We start from the raw sequence: 26,132 nt of genomic DNA on the forward strand, positions 1-26,132 counted from the left end.
ATATTGAACTATGTACATAGAGATTGCTAAAATAAAGTGGACAGACACAAAGCACAATTAAAAATGATAATGAATGGTAATGTATGTCTCGTGATTTCAAGTGTGTGATTTTATAAAAGTACCCCTTTTCAGATAGTGGATTTGTACCCAGCGGCATGTCGATTTTGAGTGAGTTTAATGATGAACTTATCAGTATTTGTGAAACCGAGAAAACAGATAACCTTAGGGTAAACGTTTTTGTTGAAAACCCCAGACAAAATGTGTTTGGTTAGAATCTTCATGAAGCTGAGAAAATCTAAACTCATCCATTTGACTAATCTAGAAAATGATAATGAAACTCTACAGACCAGGAATTGAAAGTAAGAGATAAATCAAACATATAAATGTTATTGAGAAGGGAATCTCACTCTCTGATGTTTGAGGACTGTAAAGTGGTGGTGTTGGAATAGATAGAATTATATTTTTATTGTATGTTTTGAAATTTTCAACATGTGTTATATGCAAATAGTTTGGTTTTATTATAATCTAGCTTTATTTCTTTTGCGACATAACCCTGTGTTTTATTATTAAAATCAAATCTATGGCATTGCATAACTGTGTTTTAACAAAAGACATTCTTACTAAAACGATAAAAAGATCTATCACGCCAGATTTCTGTCTGGAATCTGATCTGAATGGCTGTAATATCAATTGGGATAACACCACTTAGAGACCTAGAAAACAAAAAAGGGAGGGAGGGAGTTTTGCTACAATGTGATGTAAACTGTGGGATTTATATGTATAATTTTTAGTGTTATTTGTGGCAGGTTTGGGTGCCAGGTTATTGCTTCAGTAACCAGTCAGTTATCTACATGTCCGATGCATATAATTAATTTGTCAGCATGTCATGGTGATTTCTTCCAGCTTTAGAGTAAATGGATTTTTGTGCACCACTAATGGATTTCCTTCCACTTAAATTGTTTTGTGGCTCTTAATAGCAAGAATTTGGGCTGCAATGCTTGGTGGAGATTTCTGGAACTTTTTTTTAAATTTAAGGGAAACGCACATTGCCGAGAGAGAATGATTTTTTTTAGCTTCACTTTTGACTTTGCAGTACTGTAAAGCTCTTGGAATAGATGGTCGTATAGAAAGGTATTATTGAAAAATCCATGATTTATAGTGAAATAGGTCACCTTAGATTGAAGAGTTATTGTTGCTCCCTGTCCAGACTGTTCAGATGAAACCCTGAAGAGATTACTTAAAGCAAAGTACTTCCAGGCAGATGTATGATAACTTCAAGAAGAAGCTTTTGGGGTTCAAATGTAAAAGTTGAAATCACACCTCCCAAGGTGTTAGATGAAGGAATGCTGGTGTGAGTATTATATGAGTAATGTTTTGAATACTGTGCCAGTGGTGTGTTTAGGATGCTGTACAAAAGCTGTAATTTATAAGCAAAGTATTTTTTAAATTAGTGGGATTATATTTGTATCACGTGTTTAACAATCTTTGAATATAAATGGCAAGTATATAGTTTAGGTTATTTTTATTTTTTTCTTAATTACTTTTGTTAATGAATTTCTGCTTTTTGAATAAAGCAAGATCTTCAGCACTGCATGTTTACGTTTCAGTGAGCAATCACTTCGCTAAAACTGAAACAAAATAAAATATAATCTGTCAAAACAGTTTTCTGTCTGGAATCTGACTTTTCCAGTAATAACATCAGCTAGGTTCATAATAACACACCTCAATCTAACCACACATTCTACTCCTTCTTTATTACACATTGACAACTAATGTTATCCTGGTTATAATGGATCACGGTGTGATGGACTGTGAATGTTCTGTATGGAAGCCAGAGGCAAGCTATTAGAACCAAGTGAGTGTTGGGTCAAGGTCGTTGCAATCATTGGCCAGAAGTGTAGGTATGTTTCTGTTCTTTAGTTTGTATTTAATTGTTTGTGGTTTTTAAAGGGAGAAAAGGCATTTTTACTAAACTTTTGTACCGCTTGCACTTCAATGACTGTGATGATTCAATACTTTGATCGTCAGATTTTTAAAAATCCAATAGACACTTTTTTATGAATTACGTTGTTGGTTGGCCGGTAGATGGCATCAATGTAGAACAAATCGAAAAGGGAATAGGCCGGATATGTATGTAGCAAATCATTGCTAACTGATTGGATTTCAGTCCAAACAAACGACAATATTTGAAAATGAACTCAGAAGCCACGTACGATAATCTCATAATGTACATTGGCTTCCTACTTTTTAACAAATTTCAACTATTTGCCTCACAACTTCTAATATTTTTTGGTGTGCTATCTATTATGGTCCTTTGTTCCCATTCCCTCACTGGTTCTGTTCATTGAATTAATTCTACAAAACTATTTTTAAGGGATTATTGTGTTGCTGGTGCTTGCGCACAGAACTGGTCAGACGGCAAGCAGTAGTAATAGAAAGAATGTGAGCTGGTTAAATGCCAGTAGATACTAATAACTGTTGTCAACATTTTTTCAGTTCTCATCATGATATTTCTTCAGGACATGTTGTGAGTCAGACCTGCTATGTATTTTGAATATGTGGTTCGGTTTGGCTTAGCAATGCAAGCATTTACTCTCTTAATATTTAACGTACCTTAAGAACTCAGAAATTACAGTTGATATCATAAACAAGAGTACTGAGTGTGATCTAATATTTTTGAAATATTTTAAGCATGATAGTCGATCCCTCATCTTACAATTTTATGCAGTGTGCTAAATTGTGAGCAAAAATATCCATGGGGCAGGCAGACAAAGGGAAAATCAAAGTCAATCGTGAAAAGTATGCTACTTAACAAATGAAAACATCTTTGAGCTCCAGAAATTGTTACTGATGTCAGCTTATTGTGCAACGCAGTTAAGATTGCTGCAGCGGAGTAGGCAGTGTTCAGGAACCCCTTGCCTGGTCTTGTCCCCTTCGTCCACTTCTTCTTTTCTTTCCCTTCTTTCCTCTACTTCTTTCTCAGTTTTTATTTCGCCTTTGCGTATACTTACCTTTCAAAGAGAGCTCTTTCAATAGGAAGGCAGCTTCAATGGAGTCCAGAGTGGCAGAATCTTCAGAGGGGGTGCGGCTAAATATTCAGCCAGCCTGTGAAGCTAGGAGTGGCACTCTGGGGCAGTGGCATGGCCTGGGCTGGTGTAGCCCGGAGCAGGAACCTGGTAGTGGCACAGCCTGGCCTGGTGTAGCCTGGAGTGGGACTGTAGTGACAGTGAAGGAAAAGTTATCTTTCTCTACTTTTCAGTTTAAGTTAATCAGTATGGTGCCTATGCATGGCAATGGGATAAACTTTTCACTGTATTTTGTCCTGAATACACATGACAATAAATGATCCAATTCAATTCAATTTGGACACAGAAGTCAAGATCGATATGATAGCAGTTCACAGGTGTGAGGGAATTTGATGGTTCAGATGGGTCATCTAACATCTGACTAGAGACACTGATCACCAGTTCTACTCGAGGCCATATGGAACTACACAGATTGCATGATTGACTGCTATTCCTGTCTTCAGAGGATGCAAGAAATGAGATGCCAAAATAATGTTAGAGATAGTCAAACTCCACAAAGCTCCTTAAAAAATAACAAACTATTGCAAAGATATTAGTATAATAGTTGACCAGAGACACCTGGCCAAAAATCTTCAATTTTTCATACATCTCATGTATAAGCTGACCCCTGCCTTTTGGACACAATGTCCAAAATATTTTTACTTTACCACTCAGTGAGGTCAAACTCAACACTTGTGCAAACCTATTTACTTGAAGGCTGCTGTTCAGGTCTAAGTCCCTACACATATCAGTCACTGCTACTAGCTCACGGGTGAAATCTGCAACCCTTGTTTCTAATTAGACCTTCTTTCTAGCCTCAAGATGCCGTGGATTAAATTTACATGAATTTTAATATGTCAACTGAGCAAAATTAGGGAGAAAGCAGTGTTAGTGAAGATAGCTAGACGGGAAAAGGATGCATTTACCACTGTGCTATTGTGTATGACTAATGCAATAAAACTTAAGACAGTGGTAAAATCCAAGAGAAAAATAATCTCAAAACAAATACTCTCCTGAGGAGTAGTTGTCCATTTCATGATAAGTTATTTATGAATGAAGGTGACTTGAAAATATGACCGAGGCATGTTTGGAATTTCTGACCCTGTTTTCTTATCTGTGACATGTTGCGATCTCATCTTGATGATGTTGTGGCTGAAATTAAACTCCAGAACAATTGGCTTGCAGTGATTCATGTTAGCCCAACTATTCTTATTCTGCCATTGGTTCTAAACAAGCCTTTCTAAAGCAGTATGATAAAATAAAGTGGATTGACTCAATGATTGAAAGAGAGATGACATTCACAAAGGGAGGCCACATATGGTCCTGGATATTAGCAACCCTTAGTGAATGGGTTACAGAGGCCTGTGATGAAATTAAAATACAGATTGTTGTCAAATCATTGAAGTAATATGGGATATCCAATACATTTGGTGAGACAGAAGATGATTATTTGTGAAAATAGGGAGAGACAATGGCCTAGTGGCAATATTAGATTGTTAATCGAGAGACCCACTTAATGGTTTAGGGACCCAGGATCCAATCCCGCCATGGCAGATTATGGAATTTGAGGGCAAATTAAAAAATCAGGAGTTTAAAATCTAATAATGATTATGGAAACTTAGTGATAGTTCGGAAAAATTCATCTAATTTGTTAATATCTTTTAGGGAAGGAAAGCTGCCATCCTTACCAGGACTGGATGACATGTAATTCCAGATCAACAGCAAGGTGATAAAATGTGAGGCTGGATGAACACAGCAGGCCCAGCAGCATCTCAGGCGCACAAACGCTGATGTTTCGGGCCTAGACCCTTTATCAGAGAGGAGGATGGGGTGAGGGTTCTGGAATAAATAGGGAGAGAGGGGGAGGCAGACCGAAGATGGAGAGAAAAGAAGATAGGTGGAGAGGAAGTATAGGTGAGAAGGTAGGGAGGGGATAGGTCAGTCCAGGGAAGACAGACAGGTCAAGGAGGTGGGATGAGGTTAGTAGGTAGGAGATGGAGGTGCGGCTTGGGGTGGGAGGAAGGGATGGATGAGAAGAAGAACAGGTTAGGGAAGCAGAGACAGGTTGGACTGATTTTGGGATGCAGTGGGTGGAGGGGAAGAGCTGGGCTGGTTGTGTGGTGCAGTGGGGGGAGGGGACAAACTGGGCTGGTTTTGGGATGCGGTGGGGGAAGGGGAGATTTTGAAGCTGGTGAAGTCCACATTGATACCATTGGGCTGCAGGGTTCCCAAGCGGAATATGAGTTGCTGTTCCTGCAACCTTCGGGTGGCATCATTGTGGCACTGCAGGAGGCCCATGATGGACATGTCATCTAAAGAATGAGAGGGGGAGTGGAAATGGTTTGCGACTGGGAGGTGCAGTTGTTTATTGCAAACCGAGTGGAGGTGTTCTGCAAAGCGGTCCCCAAGCCACCGCTTGGTTTCCCCAATGTAGAGGAAGCCACACCGGGTACAGTGGATGCAGTATACCACATTAGCAGATGTGCAGGTGAGCCTCTGCTTAATATGGAAAGTCATCTTGGGGCCTGGGATGGGGGTGAGGGAGGAGGTGTGGGGGCAAGTGTAGCACTTCCTGCGGTTTAGGGGAAGGTGCCGGGTGTGGTGGGGTTGGAGGGCAGCGGGGAGCGAACAAGGGAGTCACGGAGAGAGTGGTCTCTCCGGAAAGCAGACAAGGGTGGGGATGGAAAAATGTCTTGGGTGGTAGGGTCAGATTGCAGATGACGGAAGTGTCGGAGGATGATGCGTTGTATCCGGAGTTTGGTGGGGTGGTGTGTGAGAACAAGGGGGATCCTCTTTGGGCGGTTGTGGCGGGGACGGGGTGTGAGGGATGTGTTGCGGGAAATGTGGGAGACGTGGTCAAGGGCGTTCTCGACCATTGCGGGGGGGAAAGTTGCGGTCCTTGAAGAACTTGGACATCTGGGATGTGCGGGAGTGGAATGCCTCATCGAGAGAGCAGATGCAGTGGAGGCGGAGGAATTGGGAATAGGGGATGGAATTTTTGCAGGAGGGTGGGTGGCAGGAGGTGTATTCTAGGTAGCTGTGGGAGTCGGTGGGCTTGAAATGGACATCAGTTACAAGCTGGTTGCCTGACATGGAGACTGAGGTCCAGGAAGGTGAGGGATGTGTTGGAGATGGCCCAGGTGAACTGAAGGTTGGGGTGGAAGGTGTTGGTGAAGTGGATGAACTGTTCGAGCTCCTCTGGGGAGCAAGCGGCGGCGCCGATTCAGTCATCAATGTAATGGAGGAAGAGGTGGGGTTTGGGGCCTGTGTAGGTGCGGAAGAGGGACTGTTCCACGTAATCTACAAAGAGGCAGGCATAGCTGGAGCCTATGCGGGTGCCCATGGCCACCCCCTTTGTCTGTAGGAAGTAGGGGCAATCAAAAGAGAAGTTGTTGAGGTGAGGACGAGTTCGGCTAGGCGGATGAGGGTGTCGGTGGAGGGGGCCTGATCGGGCCTGCGGGACAGGAAGAAGCGGAGGGCCTTGAGGCCATCTGCATGCGGAATACAGGTGTATAGGGACTGGACATCCATGGTGAAAATGAGGTGTTGGGGGCCAGGGAATTGGAAGTTCTGGAGGAGGTGGAGGGCATGGGTGGTGTCACGGATGTAGGTAGGGAGTTCCTGGATCAAAGGGGAGAAAATGGAGTGCAGATAGGTGTAGATGAGTTCGGTGGGGCAGGAACAGGCTGAGACAATGGGTCGACCAGGGCAGGCAGGTTTGTGGATTTTGGGAAGGAGATAGAAACGGGCCATGCGGGTTTGGGGAACAATGAGGTTGGAGGCTGTGGGTGGGAGGTCCCCTGAGGTGATGAGGTCATGAATGGTGTTGGAGATGATGGTTTGGTGCTCGGGGGTGGGATCATGATCGAGGGGGCGGTAGGAGGTGGCGGAGAGTTGGCGTTTGGCCTCGGCGATGTAGAGGTAAGTGCACCATACAACCACTGCGCCACCCTTGTCTGCGGGTTTGATGGTGAGGTTGGGGTTGGAGCGGAGGGCTGCCCGTTCTGCGGGGGAGAGGTTGGAGTGGGTGAGAGGGTGGAGAGGTTGAGGCGGTTAATGTCTCGACGGCAGTTGGAGATGAAGAGGTCGAGGGAGGGTAGGAGGCTGGGGGTGGTGTCCAGGAGGAGGACTTGTGTTGGAAGCGGGTGCAGGGGTCAGTGGAGGGAGGGTTATGTTCCCGGTTGAAGAAATAAGCGTGGAGGCGAAGACGGCGGAAAAACTGCTCTATGTCCAACCGTGATTGGTATTCGTTGATGTGTGGTTGTAGGGGGACAAAGGTGAGCCCCTTGCTTAGGACTGACCATTCGTCCTCAGTCAGTGGGAGGTCTGGGGGGATGGTGAAGATGCGGCAGGGCTCAGTGTGGCTGTCTTCTCTGGGGTTGCTGGCTGTGGAGGTTGTGGGCGGAGCGATGAGGGCGTCGGCCATGGGCGGGGTTTCTGTCAGCGTCGGCCGTGGGCGGGGTTCCGTCGGCGTCGGCTGTGGGCGGGGTTAGGGTTAGGGTTAGATTGAGTCTTAACTGCCTTCTGAGGCAATTACAGATGGGCAATAAATACTTTCCCAGCCAGCAATACTCACATCACATGACCTAATTTTAAAAAATGTATGGCTAATGTTGATCAGAAGCCTGATGAAAATAATGTTGATCCATATGATGTTGCATTTTGAGATGCACACTGGGATGACTTACTAGGTTGCAAAAATGAGATGAAGCATGACTTCTGTGGATTTTAATTTACATTTAGTACATTTTCTGCTGCAAAGGACTACTGGTCTGTAAGAAAAATTGTTTGGCATTGTTTAAATTTTATTATACATTTTGTTTTTGATGAGTCTGATAAATTTGATAATTTAAGTGTTCACAAATTAATGTCTATCTCAGAGGAGGTTATTGTTTTACATATAAAAAACCAATATAAAGAATCTTTTGGGTCCGCCAGTGGTTGTTTTCGGGGACAGTTGGTACTTAGTTAATGGAAGGATTCAAAATTGAATTGGTGCAGGGGTTCTCAATTTTTCTCTATTTTCTGTTTATTGACACTGCGTGGAGTTTAATATATTTCTTAGGGCTCCAGGGATCAAAGAGTATAGGGAGATGCAGGAACAAAATACTGATTTTGAAGATCAGTCAATATTATAATAAACAGTGGAATGGACTTGAAAAGCTGAATGACCTACCTGTCTTTTGCTATTTTCAAACCTTTGGGGCTAACTTTCCTGTTAGGAACATGTTTAGAGAGCTAAATTAAGCAGGAAGTATTTTTCTACATTAGAGATGATTACAATTAAGCATACGTATTTAGTACATATTTTGCTTACTTAATGTGAAACTTGTTGATCCTGCTGAGCAACAATTCTGTCAAGATGTGGGATTATTTCCTGCATGCATATCATGGTCAACCTTCATCATTGCTCAGTATATTGTTTTGATTGATGTGATCACTGAAAGTCTAGACGTGCAGAATTAACTTGTGCTGTAGAAGACCAATACTTTCACTGCTGAATTGGAGCATTCACACCAACATGTCTCTAGCCACAATTCACTGAACTTGGCAACAAGGAAGTTGTCTGATAAATGAGTTCTTTGAATAGATTTAATACGATGGTGGGTAATGGTCTGACCTCAATATTCTCATACAAGGGCCTGCAGTCCATAGGAATATTGGAACTCCTGTGAATTCTGGAAAATGAATCCTGAATTTTTAGCACCAGCAGAAAAGTGCACTTGCAGCTGTGGCTTGATTATGTTAAAGGCAATATTTTTCACTCTTAAATGAAAGAAAATAAAAGATTTAACATCTTTGTAGTTCCCCCAGAGATATTAATTTTAAGATTTGCAGTTTCCTTTTAATAAATTAGATCTACCAAACTGATCCAAAAACATGATTGCTCCCATCTTGTATTAGCTTTACTCCGTTTCTTAATTTCAATGCACATGTGTGCAATGTAACCCATTTGAATCAGTCACATGTCAAATCAAGCACCTCAGCCAGTAGAGACCCCTCATTAGCTATGAACACACATATCACTCCACTGGGATGCTATATTAGGCTATACATAGGACGTAGAACATAGAAAAGTACAGCATAGTACAGGTCCTTCGGCCCACGATGTTGTGCCGTGGATTAATCCTAATCCAAAAATAAAGTAACCTAACCTACATTCCCCTCAATTCTCCTTCACAGATGCTGCCAGACCTGCTGAGCATTTCCAGCAACTTTGTTTTTGTTCTTGATTTACAACATCCACAGTTCTTTTGGTTTTTCTATAGTCCTACAGGTTTATTTGGAATCACAAGATTTCAGAGCGCTGCTCCTTCGTCAGATGAAGTGAGCCTTCTGACGAAGGAGCAAGGCTCCAAAAGTTTATGATTTCAAATAAACCTGTTGGACTATAACCTGGTGTTCTGTGACTTCTGACCTGGTCCACCCCAGCCAAACACCAGCACCTTGACATAAAGGACATGAGAAGACCTGGTTCAATATCTCCCACAGCAAAGTGCCTCAATATAAAAACCAATGGGTTAGATTTTCCAACAAGCAGCAATCATTCACTGATTACCATATTATTTCTTTACGTAATGAAAGAGCTCTGCATTTCATACAGGAGATAAGTATCAGGCCTCCTTCAGAAATGCAGAGCTGTACTTTCATTCTAACCCCGGTCATAAGCAGTGCAGAAGAGTCAGAGGAAGAAAAACATGTCTTTATTTTCAAAGAAGTCAGGTGTCATACTCAGCATTACAAACAGCCACTTTGAAAGTTCCTGTGAAAGGCTGAGTGTGTGAAAAAGTTGTGAGTTTAGGATTCTTGGAGGGTAGGGTGCCAAGTCAGTCGGGTCATTCGGGAGGGTGGTCCGTGGTGGTGGTGGCAGCAGGGTAAGGTGCCTGGTAAGTCAGGTGCTAGTTGGGGTAGTGTACCAGTTAATTAAGGTATCAGTTGGATGGGGTGCTAAGTTAGTAGGGAGTAGGGAACCAAGTGGGTAGAATGTCAGGAAGGTAATTTCTGGATGGAAAGAGTGCCAGATAGGTAGAAGGTCAGGGTGAAAGGTATCAATTGTACCACGCCAATCAGAGGAGGTCAGACTGGCAAGTAGAAGTGAGGTGTTGCGTCTGGGTATGAACATTGTTGGGGGAAGCTGTCAGGTCTACTTGGGGGATGTTGGTGGGTCAGCGAGTTCCCATAGGGAGAGAGCATTGTTGGCTCGAGGTCTGGAGAGGGGATGGGAAGAGGTGTAAGGGATCTGACTACATGCAAAAGGGATGCATCTGGTAAATCGGAGGGGCAGTTCAATAACTACTCTGGAGTTAGACAAGCTATATAATTCACTTAAATGCAGCAGAACCCTCTGAATTTTCCAGTTTAGATGGATACTTTTGGAGGGTGCCAGGAGGCATAGGGGAATTGCCCAGAAGAATCTTCAAGTTTCCTAGGAGTCTGCTGCATCAAGGATTCCACAAAATTCCCAAGTGCAACTCCCACTTACGATGCAAAAATAATTATCTGCCTATCTGGGCATGACAGAGTGCAGCAAATTTCAGGAACTTTTGTTTTTGCAAATACCGCAGCAAACACTTTCATCAGCACAAACATCAATACAGTTTGTCCAACTGATTCCCGCAAAAGCCATGAAATCATCCGTTTAAATATATCACCTGACTTTTTCAATGACATGAGTCTTTTGCATAACAAAAACATCATTTCTTTTTCATTTCACACAAACTAAAAGTGGGCAATTAGTTGGGGCATTTTCGAAAGCCTGTGGATTTGTCATGCTGCATAGCAATCATTTCCACAATTTTGATCAAGGCACTGTAAAACTGTGTCTTCTCGAGTAAAATCAGTTTGTTATTTGATGATGTCATTATTTGCATTGTTTTTATCCCCAGTTCCCTTGGCTTTCAAATAGGCAGTTTCTTTGCTTGAGAAATTTTCTGCACAACTATGTAAGGATCAGACTGCAAGTTTCTTTTATCAGTGTTACCTGTGGATTTTGTTCTAGTTCACCATCCTGCCTCTCCAAAAAGCAAGGTTACTTGTCCCTTTTTAATCTCATGATTTGTAAAGAAATTCAGTTTGAAGATGTAGGATCAAGCAAAAATCCCCATCATCTACAACACTGGACAAAACCCTGGATTTTTCAGAACTTTTAAAAGGTAGGTAAAAGATGGAATGAGTTTTGTGGAGAATATACAAGCTCAACCCATGGAACTGAGCTAGCTGTGTGGAGCCATTGTTCTGCTTGGAATTCCAAGTTACACCTCCTCTTAAGGAGGACCACTTACCGGAATTAGCGTTGACATTTCAGGCTACCTGGCACAGACAGTATGCAGCCTACAGAGATACTGAACATTCAACCTCAATCAAAACCCATTCACACTTACTCCAACCATTGGGAAACCAATTGACTTGGAATCATAGAATCCCCACAGTGTGGAAACAGGTCATTTGGCCCAACAAGTCCACACCAACCCTCAGAGCCATCCCCCTATAACCTACCTAATCTATACATCCCTGGACCCTACGGGCAATTTAGCATGGCCAATGCACCTAAATTGCACATCTTTGGACTGGGGGAGAAAACGGGAGCACCCAGAGGAAACCCACGCAGACACAGGGAGAATACACAAACTCCACACAAACAGTTGCCTGAGGGTGGGATCGAGCACTGGTCCCTGGCACTGTATGGCAGCAGTGCTAACCACTGAGCCACTGTACACCAGAAACACTATAGATGACACAGATTTGAGGGGAGATAACGGGAAACACAGTCTGTATATCTGCCAGCCCTGATCTCACCCGAGTGTAGCCTTTTTCAACAACAAGCTTCTGCAGAAACAGCTTACCCAGCTGCCAGCCCCAACAAGCAGCTTTGGAACCAAGAACCAAAGACACCAAACTGAGAGCCAAGAACAGAGTAGCCAAATCGAGGGCTTCATTGGGACAAAGGATATATGAGAGGGGGAAACTGACAAGAGCCTCCCAAACACTAGACACAGACCCATTCTGAACTAAGAAAACCAACAGCAAGAACATCAGTAACCAGACACTCTTTAGATCATAGATTGTCACAGATCATAGAATCCCTACAGTGCGAAAACAGGCCCTCGGCCCAACAAGTCCGCACTGATCTTCAGAGCATCCCGACCAGACCCATCCCCAAATAACCCACCTAACCCACACATGCCAGAACTCTATGGGCAATTTAACATCGCCAGTCCACCTAGCCTGCACATCTTTGGACTGTGGGAGGAACCAAAGCACCCAGAGGAAACCATGCAGACACAGGGAGAATGTGCAAACCCCACACAGAGTGTTGCCCAAGGGTGGAATCGAACCCAGGTTCCTGGTGTTGTGAGACAGCAATACAAACCACTTTAAAACTGTGCAAGCTGAAACTCCTGAGCCCTCAAAGTTTCCAACCTAGCTAGCAGGGAGGGGCAGGCAGGTGGTGACAGTGCATTGAGACCCCAAGGGTTGGAAGTCTGAGTAAAGATTCTGTGATTAAAGATGTTGTCGTCCGCTTCTAATCATGTTTAATCAAGCTGATCGTGTATTTAATAGTATTACTGTCTTCAGTATAGTTGATTGTGTCAATTTCCCTGTTTATTGCTTTTACCCATATTTCTCATACTACACTTAACTTTTGTATTGTAAGTGGATGCAGAAATTCTTTTGCTGTGAAACACCTGTCTGCTGCCCTCTTATTTCACATTCCCTGAATAATCCAGTATCTAGAACCAGGGATCTAGGGGTAGTTCTAACCACCTAAAAATCAGAAAATTGCTGATTGCGACCCAGAACTCTTACAAAGATGTCTAATGTTGATCTGATGTGAGATCCTGTTCAATTCCAATCAAAGTTGAGATATCACTCCAATTCCAGTACAAATAAAGCAAAATTCTAATGCAATTCCTTGGAAATTGGAGAGTTAATGGTGGCTTAAAGTTTTACATTCATAACTTCACCCCCTTGGTGCTCTCCGGTTCATATTCTTGAATTTGATTAAGGGAGTTCTACATTATTGCTTTGAGAATTTGCTTTTGTTTTGAAATTGACAATTGCATTAAAAATACACCCAAATTTGATATCTAGTGCTTGCATTTACCATGATCTTTTCTGCTCTTTCTAATTTTCCTTGTTCTAATTGAAATAGCTCATTATTAAAATGGAAAATGTACTAAGTAGCAGATTTACATCATGTGCCCATTGAACTTTTAGAATGCACTGGCTGACTTGATATTATTTTGCACCTAAAAAGTTCCTTGAAGATGCACAGTTCTTTGAAAGTGGAGTAGCAGATAATCAGTGTGATACTTTGAATCAGTTATTGTCGTGTGTATTCGATATAAAATACAGAAAAAGTGTGTGCCATCTCCATGCGCAGGCACCACTCACATTAACTTAAAATAAAATAGAAAATAGAGAAAGATAACTTAAAGAGAGTCCAACATTTCCTTTTGTGCTGCAACAGTCCCAATCTGAGCTACACCAGCCCACACCATGCTGCTACCAGAGTGCCACTCCAGGCTTCCCAGCCCACACCATGTCATTGCCAGGGGCCCACTTCTTGCAGAAGCAGGAATCCAGCATCAGGCTTCACACACTGGCTGACTCTGCAGCCAGTGATAATGGGAACTGCAGATGCTGGAGAACCCAAGATAATAAAATGTGAAGCTGGATGAACACAGCAGGCCCAGCAGCATCTCAGGAGCACAAAAGCTGACATTTCAGGCCTAGACCCTTCATCAGAGAGGGGGATTGGGAAACCAAGCGGAGGCTTGGGGACCGCTTTGCAGAACACCTCCATTCGGTTCGCAATAAACAATTGCACCTCCCAGTCGCAAACCATTTCCACTCCCCCTCCCATTCTTTACATGACATGTCCATCATGGGCCTCCTGCAGGGCCACAATGATGCCACCCGAAGGTTGCAGGAACAGCAACTCATATTCCGCTTAGGAACCCTGCAGCTCAATGGAATCAATGTGGACTTCACCAGCTTCAAAATCTCCCCTTCCCCCACCGCATCCCAAAACCAGCCCAGTTCGTCCCCTCCCCCCACTGCACCACACAACCAGCCCAGCTCCTTCCCTCCACCCACTGAATCCCTAAACCAGTCCAGCCTGTCTTTGCCTCCCTAACCTGTTCTTCCTCTCATCCATCCCTTCCTCCCACCCCAAGCTGCACCTCCATCTCCTACCTAGTAACCTCATCCCACCTCCTTGACCTGTCCATCTTCCCTGGACTGACCTATCCCCTCCCTACCTCCCCACCTACACTCTCTCCACCTATCTTCTTTTCTCTCCATCTTCGGTCTGCCTCCCCCTCTCTCTCTATTTATTCCAGAACCCTCACCCCATCCCCCTCTCTGATGAAGGGTCTAGGCCTGAAACATCAGCTTTTGTGCTCCTGAGATGCTGCTGGGCCTGCTGTGTTCATCCAGCCTCACATTTTATTGACTCTGCAGCCATGCTGCCTCTGAAGATGCTACTGCAGAACCCAAAGCCGTCTTCCTGCTGAAGAGTCGTGAGGAAGGCAGTTGGCATGCTTGCCTTCATTGGTCATAATATTAAATATGCAAGTTGGAATGCCATGTTGCTGTACAGGAAATAGAACATAGAACATAGAACATAGAACAGTACAGCACAGAACAGGCCCTTCAATCCACAATGTCATGCCGACCATTGATCCTCATGTATGCACCCTCAAATTTCTGTGACCATATACATGTCCAGCAGTCTCTTAAATGACCCCAATGACCTTGCTTCCACAACTGCTGCTGGCAACGCATTCCATGCTCTCACAACTCTCTGCGTAAAGAACCTGCCTCTGACATCCCCTCTATACTTTCCACCAACCAGCTTAAAACTATGACCCCTCGTGCTAGCCATTTCTGCCCTGGGAAATAGTCTCTGGCTATCAACTCTATCTATGCCTCTCATTATCTTGTATACCTCAATTAGGTCCCCTCTCCTCCTCCTTTTCTCCAATGAAAAGAGACCGAGCTCAGTAAACCTCTCTTCATAAGATAAGCCCTCCAGTCCAGGCAGCATCCTGGTAAACCTCCTCTGAACCCTCTCCAAAGCATCCACATCTTTCCTATAATAGGGCGCCCAGAACTGGACGCAGTATTCCAAGTGCGGTCTAACCAAAGTTTTATAGAGCTGCAACAAGATCTCACGACTCTTAAACTCAATCCCCCTGTTAATGAAAGCCAAAACACCATATGCTTTCTTAACAACCCTGTCCACTTGGGTGGCCATTTTAAGGGATCTATGTATCTGCACATCAAGATCCCTCTGTTCCTCCACGCTGCCAAGAATCCTATCCTTAATCCTGTACTCAGCTTTCAAATTTGACCTTCCAAAATGCATCACCTCGCATTTATCCAGGTTGAACTCCATCTGCCACCTCTCAGCCCATCTCTGCATCCTGTCAATGTCCCGCTGCAGCCTACAACAGCCCTCTACACTGTCAACGACACCTCCGACCTTTGTGTCGTCTGCAAACTTGCTGACCCATCCTTCAATTCCCTCGTCCAAGTCAGTAATAATAATTACAAACAGTGGAGGCCCAAGGACAGAGCCCTGTGGAACCCCACTCACCACTGACTTCCAGGCAGAATATTTTCCTTCTACTACCACTCGCTGTCTTCTGTTGGCCAGCCAATTCTGTATCCAAGCAGCTAAGTTCCCCTGTATCCCATTCCTCCTGACCTTCTGAATGAGCCTACCATGGGGAACCTTATCAAATGCCTTACTGAAGTCCATATACACCACATCCACAGCTCGACCCTCATCAACTTTTCTAGTCACATCCTCAAAAAACTCGATAAGGTTTGTAAGGCATGACCTACCCCTCACAAAGCCGTGTTGACTGTATTTGATCAAGCCATGCTCTTCCAGATGGTCATAAATCTTATCCCTCAGAATCCTTTCTAACACCTTGCAGACGACAGACGTGAGACTTACTGGTCTATAATTGCCGGGGATTTCCCTATTTCCTTTCTTGAAGAGAGGAATTACATTTGCCTCTCTCCAGTCCTCAGGTACGACTCCAGTGGAGAGCGAGGATGCAAAGATCTTCGCAAGTGGCAAAGCAATTGCATTTCTCGCTTCCCAAAGCAGCCGAGGACAAATCTGATCCGGGCCTGGCGACTTGTCAATCTTAATGTTTGACAAAATTTTCAGCACATCAGCTTCCTCTATCTCTATCCATTCCAGCATGCACACCAGCTCTTCAAAGGTTTCATTCACTAGAAAGTTCGTTTCTTTCGTAAAGACAGAAGCAAAAAACTCATTTAGGGCTTCCCCTACCTCCTCAGGCTCCACACACAAGTTCCCTATGCTATTCCTGATCGGCCCTACTCTTTCTTTGATCATTCTCTTATTCCTCACGTAAGTGTAAAATGCCTTTGTGTTTTCCCGGATTCCTTCTGCCAAGCCTTTCTCGTGCCCCCTCCTGGCTCTCCTCAGGCCATTTTTGAGCTCCTTCCTTGCCTGCATGTAATCCTCTCTAGCTGAACTTGACCCTAGCTTCCTCCACCTTATGTAAGCTACCTTCTTCCTTTTCACAAGAAGCTCCACCGCTCTCGTCATCCAAGGTTCCTTAATCTTACCCCTTCTTGCCTGTCTCAGAGGGACATATTTATTCATCACTCCCAACAACTGTTCCTTAAACCGTCTCCACATGTCTATAGTTCCCTTACCATGGAACAACTGCTCCCAGTCCATGCTTCCTAACTCATGTCTAATCGCATCATAGTTTCCTCTTCCCCAATTAAATATCCTCCCATTTTGCCTAATCCTCTCCTTCTCCATAGCTATGTAGAATGTGAGGCAGTTATGGTCACTATCACCAAAATGCTCTCCCACCACAAGATCTGATACCTGCCCCGGCTCGTTTCCGAGCACCAAGTCTAGAATGGCCTCTCCCCTCGTCGGCCTGTCAACGTACTGCGTTAGGAAACCCTCCTGAACACACCTTACAAAAACAGCTCCATTCAAATCTTCTGCTCGAAGGAGGTTCCAATCAATATTAGGAAAGTTAAAGTCACCCATTACAAAAACCCTACTGCGTGCACACTTTTCCAAAATCTGTCGACCTATGCTTTCTTCAATCTCCCTGCTGCTATTGGGGGGGCCTGTAGTAAACCCCTAACGAGGTGACTACTCCCTTGCTGTTCCTAATTTCCACCCATACTGACTCAGTAGGCAGATCTTCCTCGGCAAAGGAAGCTTCTGTAGCTGTGATACCCTCTCTGATTAGTAGTGCTACACCCCCTCCTCTTTTTCCCCCCTCCCTATTCTTTTTAAATGTTCTAGCCACCTTGCTGATATATATGGTCACTGCTTTCCTTCCCGGCTGCCCCTCTGGTCCTCGTCACTTCCTCTGCTGCTCCTGCTCCCTCTCTGAAAGAGGAAAAACACCGCTGCCCGCTACCGATAAGTAATTTTAAAAATAAACTGCTTTACCTTAGCTGCAGTCTTCCGTGAGGTAACTTTCAGAATACTGTGTGCAATCCTATCCCTGTAACCCTGTATTTCCCATGGCTAACCTGCCTAGCCTGCTCATCTCTGGACATTCTGGGGCAATTTAGCATGGCCAATCCCCTAAACTGCACACCTTTGGACTGTGAAAGGAAACCGGAGCACGCATGGAAACCCATGCAGACACAGGTAGAATGTGCAAACTCCACACAGACATTTACCTGAGAAGCGAAGCTGGGTCCCTGGCGTTAAGGGCAGCAGTACTAACCACTGTGCCACCATTCTGCCAGGACAAAGTAAAATCCAGATGATGGAAATCCACTACGTGTCAGGAGGCCATACAACCCGTTGAGTCTGTCCTGTTCAAGAAGTAGCTATTTGGCCTAATTCCACTTTCCAGGTCTGGTCCCTAGCCTTGTAAATTATGGCAATTCAGGCACTTATCTGACTACTTTTTAAATGTGATGAAGGCTCCTGTCTCTAGCACTCTTTTAAGAAGTGAGTTCCAGATCCTCACCATCCTCTTGGTGAAACAAGTTCCCCCAAATTCCCTCCAAACCTCCCAGCTTGTAGACCAGTTATTGATCCATTGACCAAGGAAAGCCTGATCTTCTTATTCACTTTGTCTGGATGTCTCATTGTTAAAAGCATAACAAATAGCACCAGGAGTAGATCATATACTCTGTCAATATTGCTCCATTCAATACAATCGTGGCTGATGCTCAGCTTCAGTTTCATTTCCTGCCCACTCCCATAATCCTTGATTCACTTGTCAAACCAAAAAGCTTGTGAAACTAACACACAAAATCAGTTGTATGCTAAGCAGCTTAAGTAGCAAATGATAGAGCCAAGCAATTCCACAACTAATACATCAGATCTAAACTCTGTAGTCCTATCATGTCTGTTTGTGAATACTGGTGGACAATTAAACAACTAACTAGAGTGAGTTAGAGTGAGAGGAAGCTCTATAATGACCTCCATCCTAAATTGTATGGGAGCCTGACATATCAATGCAAAACACAAGACATTTGCAAACATCTTAACCCAGAAATGCAAAGTGGGTAATCCAGCTCAGCATCCTCTGAGGTGCCCAGCATTGTCACTCAGTTCAATTCATAGAATCAATATAGTGTGGAAGAAGGCCATTCTGTCCATCAAATCCACACCAATGCTCCAAAGAGCATCCCATCCAGGTCAATTCCCATAACCCTTCCTCTCCCATGGCTACAAAAACAAAGTTGCTGGAAAAGCTCGGCAGGTCCAGCAGCATCTGTGAAGGAAAGAAAAACAGAGACTTAACATTTCGGGTCCATTTGACCCTTATCCAGAACTTTCCCATGGCTAACCCACCTAGCCGTCATATCTCTGGCCACTATGGGCAATTTAGCATGACCAATCCACCTAACTTGCACATCTTTAGACTATGGGAGGAAACCCACACAGACACATGGAAAATGTGCAAACTCTACACATTCACCTGAGGATTAAATCAAACCTGGGGTCCCGGTGCAGTGAACCAGCAGTGCTAACCACTGAGCCAGTGTGCCACCCCAATTCGCTCCACATTATTTCAAGAAATGGTTAAAGATACTGGATACTTCATAGGTTATAGCCCATGACAATCTTCTCGTTACAGTGCTAAAGATTCACACTCCTTAACTAACAACACTCCTAGCCAAGCTACTCCAGTAAAGTTTCAGCATTGGCATGTAACCAGGAGTGAGGAAGATTGATACATGTATGTAAAGTAGTGCGAACCTAACCCAGCAAATTACCATCGGTCTACTCTCAATCACCAGCAAAGTGAAGGAAGATGTGTTAGCAGTGCTATCAAATGACACAACAATAATGCACTCACTAATGCACCATTGGAATCCTTCAGGGCAATACATTACTGCCTTGGTCTAAATATGGAAAGAAGATCTGAACTCTAGAGAGGCCTAGCCAGTGATGGCCACATCCCATAAACAAATTAAAAGCCATCTTTGACTGAACTTGTGAACAACTGCTCAGATATCACTTCGTGTGACTCAATGACAAGGTTTCTTCGGTAATGCCAGCTAGCTGTTTGACACATCTGGGAGAGCAAACTGATATCACAGAGGCCCTCTAATGCAGCCTGGAGGAAACTAGAGGAATAAAGATAAGAAGTTGGTGAGCGTGGTTTGCACTGTTTACAATCTGGTTGGCTCTAGGTCTTCCTGCAGAGCATATATTTTGAAATTGAATCTCAGCCTGCATACACATTTGTGCTCTGTCATAAATAATTCAACAAGCTGAAAATCTCAGCAGACAACCCTGCATCAAATTTGTCCTGACTCTGGACAGACCCAATCTTCCCTGGCATGACAAAAAGCTACAGGCAATTTTTGAATTTTATTTCTTCTAACACTGTCAAAATGTAAGGCTTTGAAAGACAGGTATTGATGTCTTTGGAGAATTAACTATAAAATATACTGGAAAAAATGAGAGGTGTTGTGTTTGCAAAGTTCTGACTGTTAAAATCTCTATCATTTCAGAAAATTATCCTAGAGAAATTTGTAATTGCAGGGAAGCATGATATGGAAGTATTGAATATTCACTTTCCTCTGCCCTCGACAATCTTTTCAACATTCTGTAGGGTCTGTCTATTAAGGGACATCCTGTCTACTCTCCTATCACTCCTGAGACCTGTTTCCTTTCCGCTAGATGCTTCCTGTGCAAGTGCTGAAGATGGACTTTCACCTCCTCCATTCTTATCATCCAGGAGCTTCATCCAGGATGAAACAGTGATTCATTTGTACTTCTTTCAGCTTGGTGCACTGGAGTCACTGCTTACAATGCAATCACCTTCATACTGGTGAGGCTAAATTGGAAAACTACTTTCCAGAATACCTCCTCTCCATCCTGACCCTAAGTTTTCTGTCACTGACCTCAATTGATGAAATGGAGACACGTCATACTACAGCAAGGGAAACAAGTAAGAGTGAGTTCAGCTATGTTGATTGTCAAGTGGTTAAGGTAGGCTGAGTTGTCTTTACTGCAACACGAGGAGTACAATAGGTGAGACTGATGAGTTAATGGTGTGGATTAACACATAGAAGTATGATATTGTTGACGTCACAGAAACATGGTTGAGGGAAAGGCTGGACTGACAACTCAACATTCTGGTCCGTAGGATGTGTAGGTGAGACAGAGGAATGTGTAAAAAGGTTGGTGGAGTAGCATTATTAATTAAGGTGCCAATTACTGGAATAAGGAGAAATGATATTGAGTCATAGGGGTGAACAGCATGGAAACAACCCTTCGGTCCTACTCGCCCATGCTGGCCAGATATCCTAAATTAATCTAGTCCCATTTGCCAGCATTTGGCCCATATCCCTCTAAACCCTTCCAATTCATATACCCATCCAGATACCTTCTAAATGTTATAATTGTACCAGCCTCCACCACCTCCTATGGCAGCTCATTTCATACACACACTACCCCCTGTATGAAGAAGTTGCCCCTTAAGTCACTTTTAAATCTTTTCCCACTCACTTTATACCTAAGATCTCTAATTTTGGACTCCCTTCCCCTGGGGAAAAGGCCATGACTATTCACCCTATCCATACCCCTCACGATTTTATAAACTTCAATTAGGTCAGTCTCAGCTTCTGATACTCCAGGGAAGATAGCCCCCACCTATTCAGCATCTTCCTACAGCTCAAACTTTTGGATATCTTGGAAAGACTTCATGGGTAAAAGTTATGAATTTTAAGTGCACATTCATATTACTGGGAGTGTGTTATTGGCCTGGAAAACAGTGGACCAAATATGCAGACAGTTCACAGAGGTGTGTATGAGTAATAATTGTGTAATTACACTAGAGAATTTCAACTTTCTAAATATAAATTGGGATAGTCATAGTGTTAGGGGCTTAGATGAAGTAAATTCTGTGAAATACATCCAGGGAGTTTTTTTATATCTATGTTGAAGGCCCAACTAGTCACGGCAGAATGCTGAATCTGATTCTGGGGAAATGAAGCCTGAGAAGTGTTCTCAATTTTAGCAATAGCAACCAAAACATGCTGCAGTTCAAATTTGTTCTGCAGAAGGAGAAAGAAGGACTACAATAAAACAGATAACAAAGTGTGGAGCTGAATGAACACAGCAGGCCAAGCAGCAACTTAGGAGCACCTTTGGATTGGAGAAGGCAGATAAAATAATGTAAGATCTGTCCAAAGTTAATGGGAACTGCAGATGCTGGAGAATCTGAGATAGCAAAGTGTGGAGCTGGATGAACACAGCAGGCCAAGCAGCATCTTAGAAGCACAAAAGCTGATGTTTCAGCCCTAGACCCTTTATCAGAAAAGGGGGATGGAGACAGGATTCTGAAATAAATAGGGAGAGAGGGGGAGGTGGACCGAAGATGGATAGAGGAGAAGATAGGTGGAGAGGAGAGTATAGATGGGGAGGTAGGGAGGGGATATGTCAGTCCGGGGAGGACGGACAGGACAAGGGGATAAGGTTGGTAGATGGGAAATGGAGGTGCGGCTTGAGATGGGAGGAGGGGATAGGTGAGAGGAAGAACAGATTAGGCAGGCGGGGATGAGCTGGGCTCGTTTTGGGATGCAGTGGGGGGAGGGGAGATTGTGTGAGGTTGCAGGATTTTGGAAGGGTGTTGAATGAATACATTTCTTTGGTCTTTATCCTTGGAAAGGAGAACAAAGGTACAGAATTCAGGAAAAGGTACTGAGAGCAACTTGCACATTTTGACAAAAAAAACGAAGAGGCACCAGAGGCTCTGTCAGGCTCAGACAAATCCCTGCTGCTATGGGAGGCAAGGCAGGAAATTGCATTGGCTCTGGCACAACTTCTTAATTCCTCCTGGCATGGGGGAAGTGCTTGATGACAGGAAGATGGCCAACGTGGTTCCAATTTGCAAGAAAGTTGGTATTGATGAACAAGGAAATTATAGACCAATGAGTCTCACATCAGTGGTAGGGAAACTATTGGAGAAAATTCTGAAGGAGAGAAGTAATGTCCACTTAGAAAGGCATGGGTTAATGAGGGATGGTGAGCTTGGCTTTGTCAGAGGGAAGTTGTTAGAATTTTTAGAAAATGTGATCAAGTGTGTGGATGCGGGGCATTCAGCGAATGTTGGAAATGTACCAGAATGTACCAAATGGGAGATTGATTGAGAAGGTTAAAGCAAGTGGAATTGAGGGAAACTTGGCGAGATGGATGAGAAGCTGGCTTAGTAATAGCTGTAGCGGTGGAATTCTGTCCAAGTGACTGGAGGTTGGTGGCCAGCACTCTACCACAAGAACCAGTGCTGGGATCCTTATTGTTTGCTATGTAGATGAAAATATGAGGGGATTGTGAAGCAAGTTTGCAGATGACACCAAGATTAGTAGGGTGTTTAATAGTGAAGAAGATGGTTGTAGCTTACAGGAAAAGATAGATGCATTGGTCAGATGGACAGAACAGTGACAGATGGAATGTAAGCCTGGTAAGTGCAAGGACATGCACTTTGGAAGAAGAAACAAGATGAAGGAGTATTTAACGGATGGCAAGACAATGTGTAACTCAGAGGAACAGAGGTGTCCTGAGGTAATTATTCACAGATCCCTGATGTCAACAGAGCAAGTGAATAGGATCATTAAAAGCATGGCAGGAAGGAGGTAATGTTGGAGTTGTACTGAGCATTGGTTAGGCCACAGCAGAAGTATTGTGTGCCGTTCTGGTCACTTTACTATAGAAAGGATGTGATAGCACTAGAGGAGAGTCAATGGAGGTTCACCAGGATGTTTCCTGGGATGGAGTAATGAGCTATAAGGAGAAAGCAGAGAGGCTTGCATGGTTTCCTTTAGAGCAAAGAAGTCTTGGGGGGTGGGGGGGGGGCATGATTGAGGGGTATAACATTATAAGGGACATGTATAGGGTAAGTAGGGGGCACCTGTTCCCCTTGGTTAAGGGGTTAATCATGAGGAGACATAATTTTAGGGTAAAGGACATGAGATTCAGAGGGGATTTGAGAAAACCTTTTTTGTTCAGTGGGTGGTAGGAATCTGGATTGCACTTTCTAGGAAAGACATATAATTTTTGGATGATTTTGAAATATATTACATTCAAGGATACGGAATAAGTGCAGAAAATTGGGATTTAATGCAGCTTTAATGATAGTTATTGTCAGCGCACAGTGCTTTTTCTGAACTGTGTGACTCTCTGACTCTCTGACTTCTCAATCGTCTGTTACACTCCAATACAGCTCTCCCTGCTCTTAACCACTGTGCTGTCCCAGCGAAACCCATTGCAAGCACAAGGGGTATCACCTTCTCTTCCTACCAAGTATCTATAGCCTTTGGCCTTAATCTTGAGTTAAACAAGTTCAAATCATAAGCAATGCTCAGACATAGAAGCTGATAATAGAGCACTGCTATAGCAGAGCCTGTGGGAGTGGAGAAACTTATGGATTGATGCCAGGGTTGGAGCCCTCCTTATTGGCATATTATATAGCTGAGATCTAACTGTTTTACTCAGGCCATATTCCCAACTAAAATAATCCTGTCTATCCTGTTGGATTTTCCATGCTTTCCTCCCATTGAACTATTCTGCCATTATCATTTACTCCTAACTCTACGTCCATCTTTCATTTCTCTACCTGCCTGATTAAAATCACCATGGACGTCCAGTCCCTGTACACCTGCATTCCACATGGAGATGGCCTCAAGGCCCTCCGCTTCTTCCTGTCCCGCAGGCCCGACCAGGCCCCCTCCACCGACACTCTCATCCGCCTAGCTGAACTCGTCCTCACACTCAACAACTTCTCTTTTGACTCCTCCCACTTCCTACAGACCAAGGGGGTGGCCATGGGCACCCGCATGGGCCCCAGCTATGCCTGCCTCTTTGTAGGTTACGTGGAACAGTCCCTCTTCCGCACCTACACAGGCCCCAAACCCCACCTCTTCCTCCGGTACATTGATGACTGTATCGGCGCCGCCTCTTGCTCCCCAGAGGAGCTCGAACAGTTCAACCACTTCACCAACACATTCCACCCCAACCTTCAGTTCACCTGGGCCATCTCCAGCACATCCCTCACCTTCCTGGACCTCTCAGTCTCCATCTCAGGCAACCAGCTTGTAACTGATGTCCATTTCAAGCCCACCGACTCCCACAGCTACCTAGAATACACCTCCTCCCACCCACCCTCCTGCAAAAATTCCATCCCCTATTCCCAATTCCTCCGCCTCCGCCGCATCTGCTCCCACGATAAGACATTCCACTCCCGCACATCCCAGATGTCCAAGTTCTTTAAGGACCGCAACTTTCCCCCCACAGTGATCGAGAACGCCCTTGACCGCGTCTCCCGCATTTCCCGCGACACATCTCTCACACCCCGCCCCCGCCACAACCGCCCCAAGAGGATCCCCCTCGTTCTCACACACCACCCTACCAACCTCCGGATACAACGCATTATCCTCCGACACTTCCGCCATTTACAATCCGACCCCACCACCCAAGACATTTTTCCATCCCCTCCCCTGTCTGCTTTCCGGAGAGACCACTCTCTCCATGACTCCCTTGTTCGCTCCACACTGCCCTCCAACCCCACCACACCCAGCACCTTCCCCTGCAACCGCAGGAAATGCTACACTTGTCCCCACACCTCCTCCCTCACCCCCATCCCAGGCCCCAAGATGACATTCCACATTAAGCAGAGGTTCACCTGCACATCTGCCAATGTGGTATACTGCATCCACTGTACCCGGTGTGGCTTCCTCTACATTGGGGAAACCAAGCGGAGGCTTGGGGACCGCTTTGCAGAACACCTCCGCTCAGTTCGCAACAAACAACTGCACCTCCCAGTCACAAACCATTTCCACTCCCCCTCCCATTCTCTTGATGACATGTCCATCATGGGCCTCCTGCATTGCCATAATGATGCCACCCGAAGGTTGCAGGAACAGCAACTCATATTCCGCCTGGGAACCCTGCAGCCATATGGTATCAATGTGGACTTCACCAGTTTCAAAATCTCCCCTTCCCCTACTGCATCCCTAAACCAGCCCAGTTCGTCCCCTCCCCCCACTGCACCACACAACCAGCCCAGCTCTTCCCCCCCACCCACTGCATCCCAAAACCAGTCCAACCTGTCTCTGCCTCCCTAACCGGTTCTTCCTCTCACCCATCCCTTCCTCCCACCCCAAGCCGCACCCCCAGCTACCTACTAACCTCATCCCACCTCCTTGACCTGTCCGTCTTCCCTGGACTGACCTATCCCCTCCCTACCTCCCCACCTACACTCTCTCCACCTATCTTCTTTACTCTCCATCTTCGGTCCGCCTCCCCCTCTCTCCCTATTTATTCCAGTTCCCTCCCCCCATCCCCCTCTCTGATGAAGGGTCTAGGCCCGAAACGTCAGCTTTTGTGCTCCTGAGATGCTGCTTGGCCTGCTGTGTTCATCCAGCCTCACATTTTATTATCTTGGAATCTCCAGCATCTGCAGTTCCCATTATCTCTGATTAAAATCCTGCTTTGTCATGTACCAACCTCCCTGTTGTCACTTAATTATCCTGCCCTCCACCTCATCATACACCTCCCTATAATTCTTCCCA

Source organism: Stegostoma tigrinum, chromosome 7 (genome assembly GCF_030684315.1).
Source record: "Stegostoma tigrinum isolate sSteTig4 chromosome 7, sSteTig4.hap1, whole genome shotgun sequence".
Classification (NCBI taxonomy): Eukaryota; Metazoa; Chordata; class Chondrichthyes; order Orectolobiformes; family Stegostomatidae; genus Stegostoma; species Stegostoma tigrinum.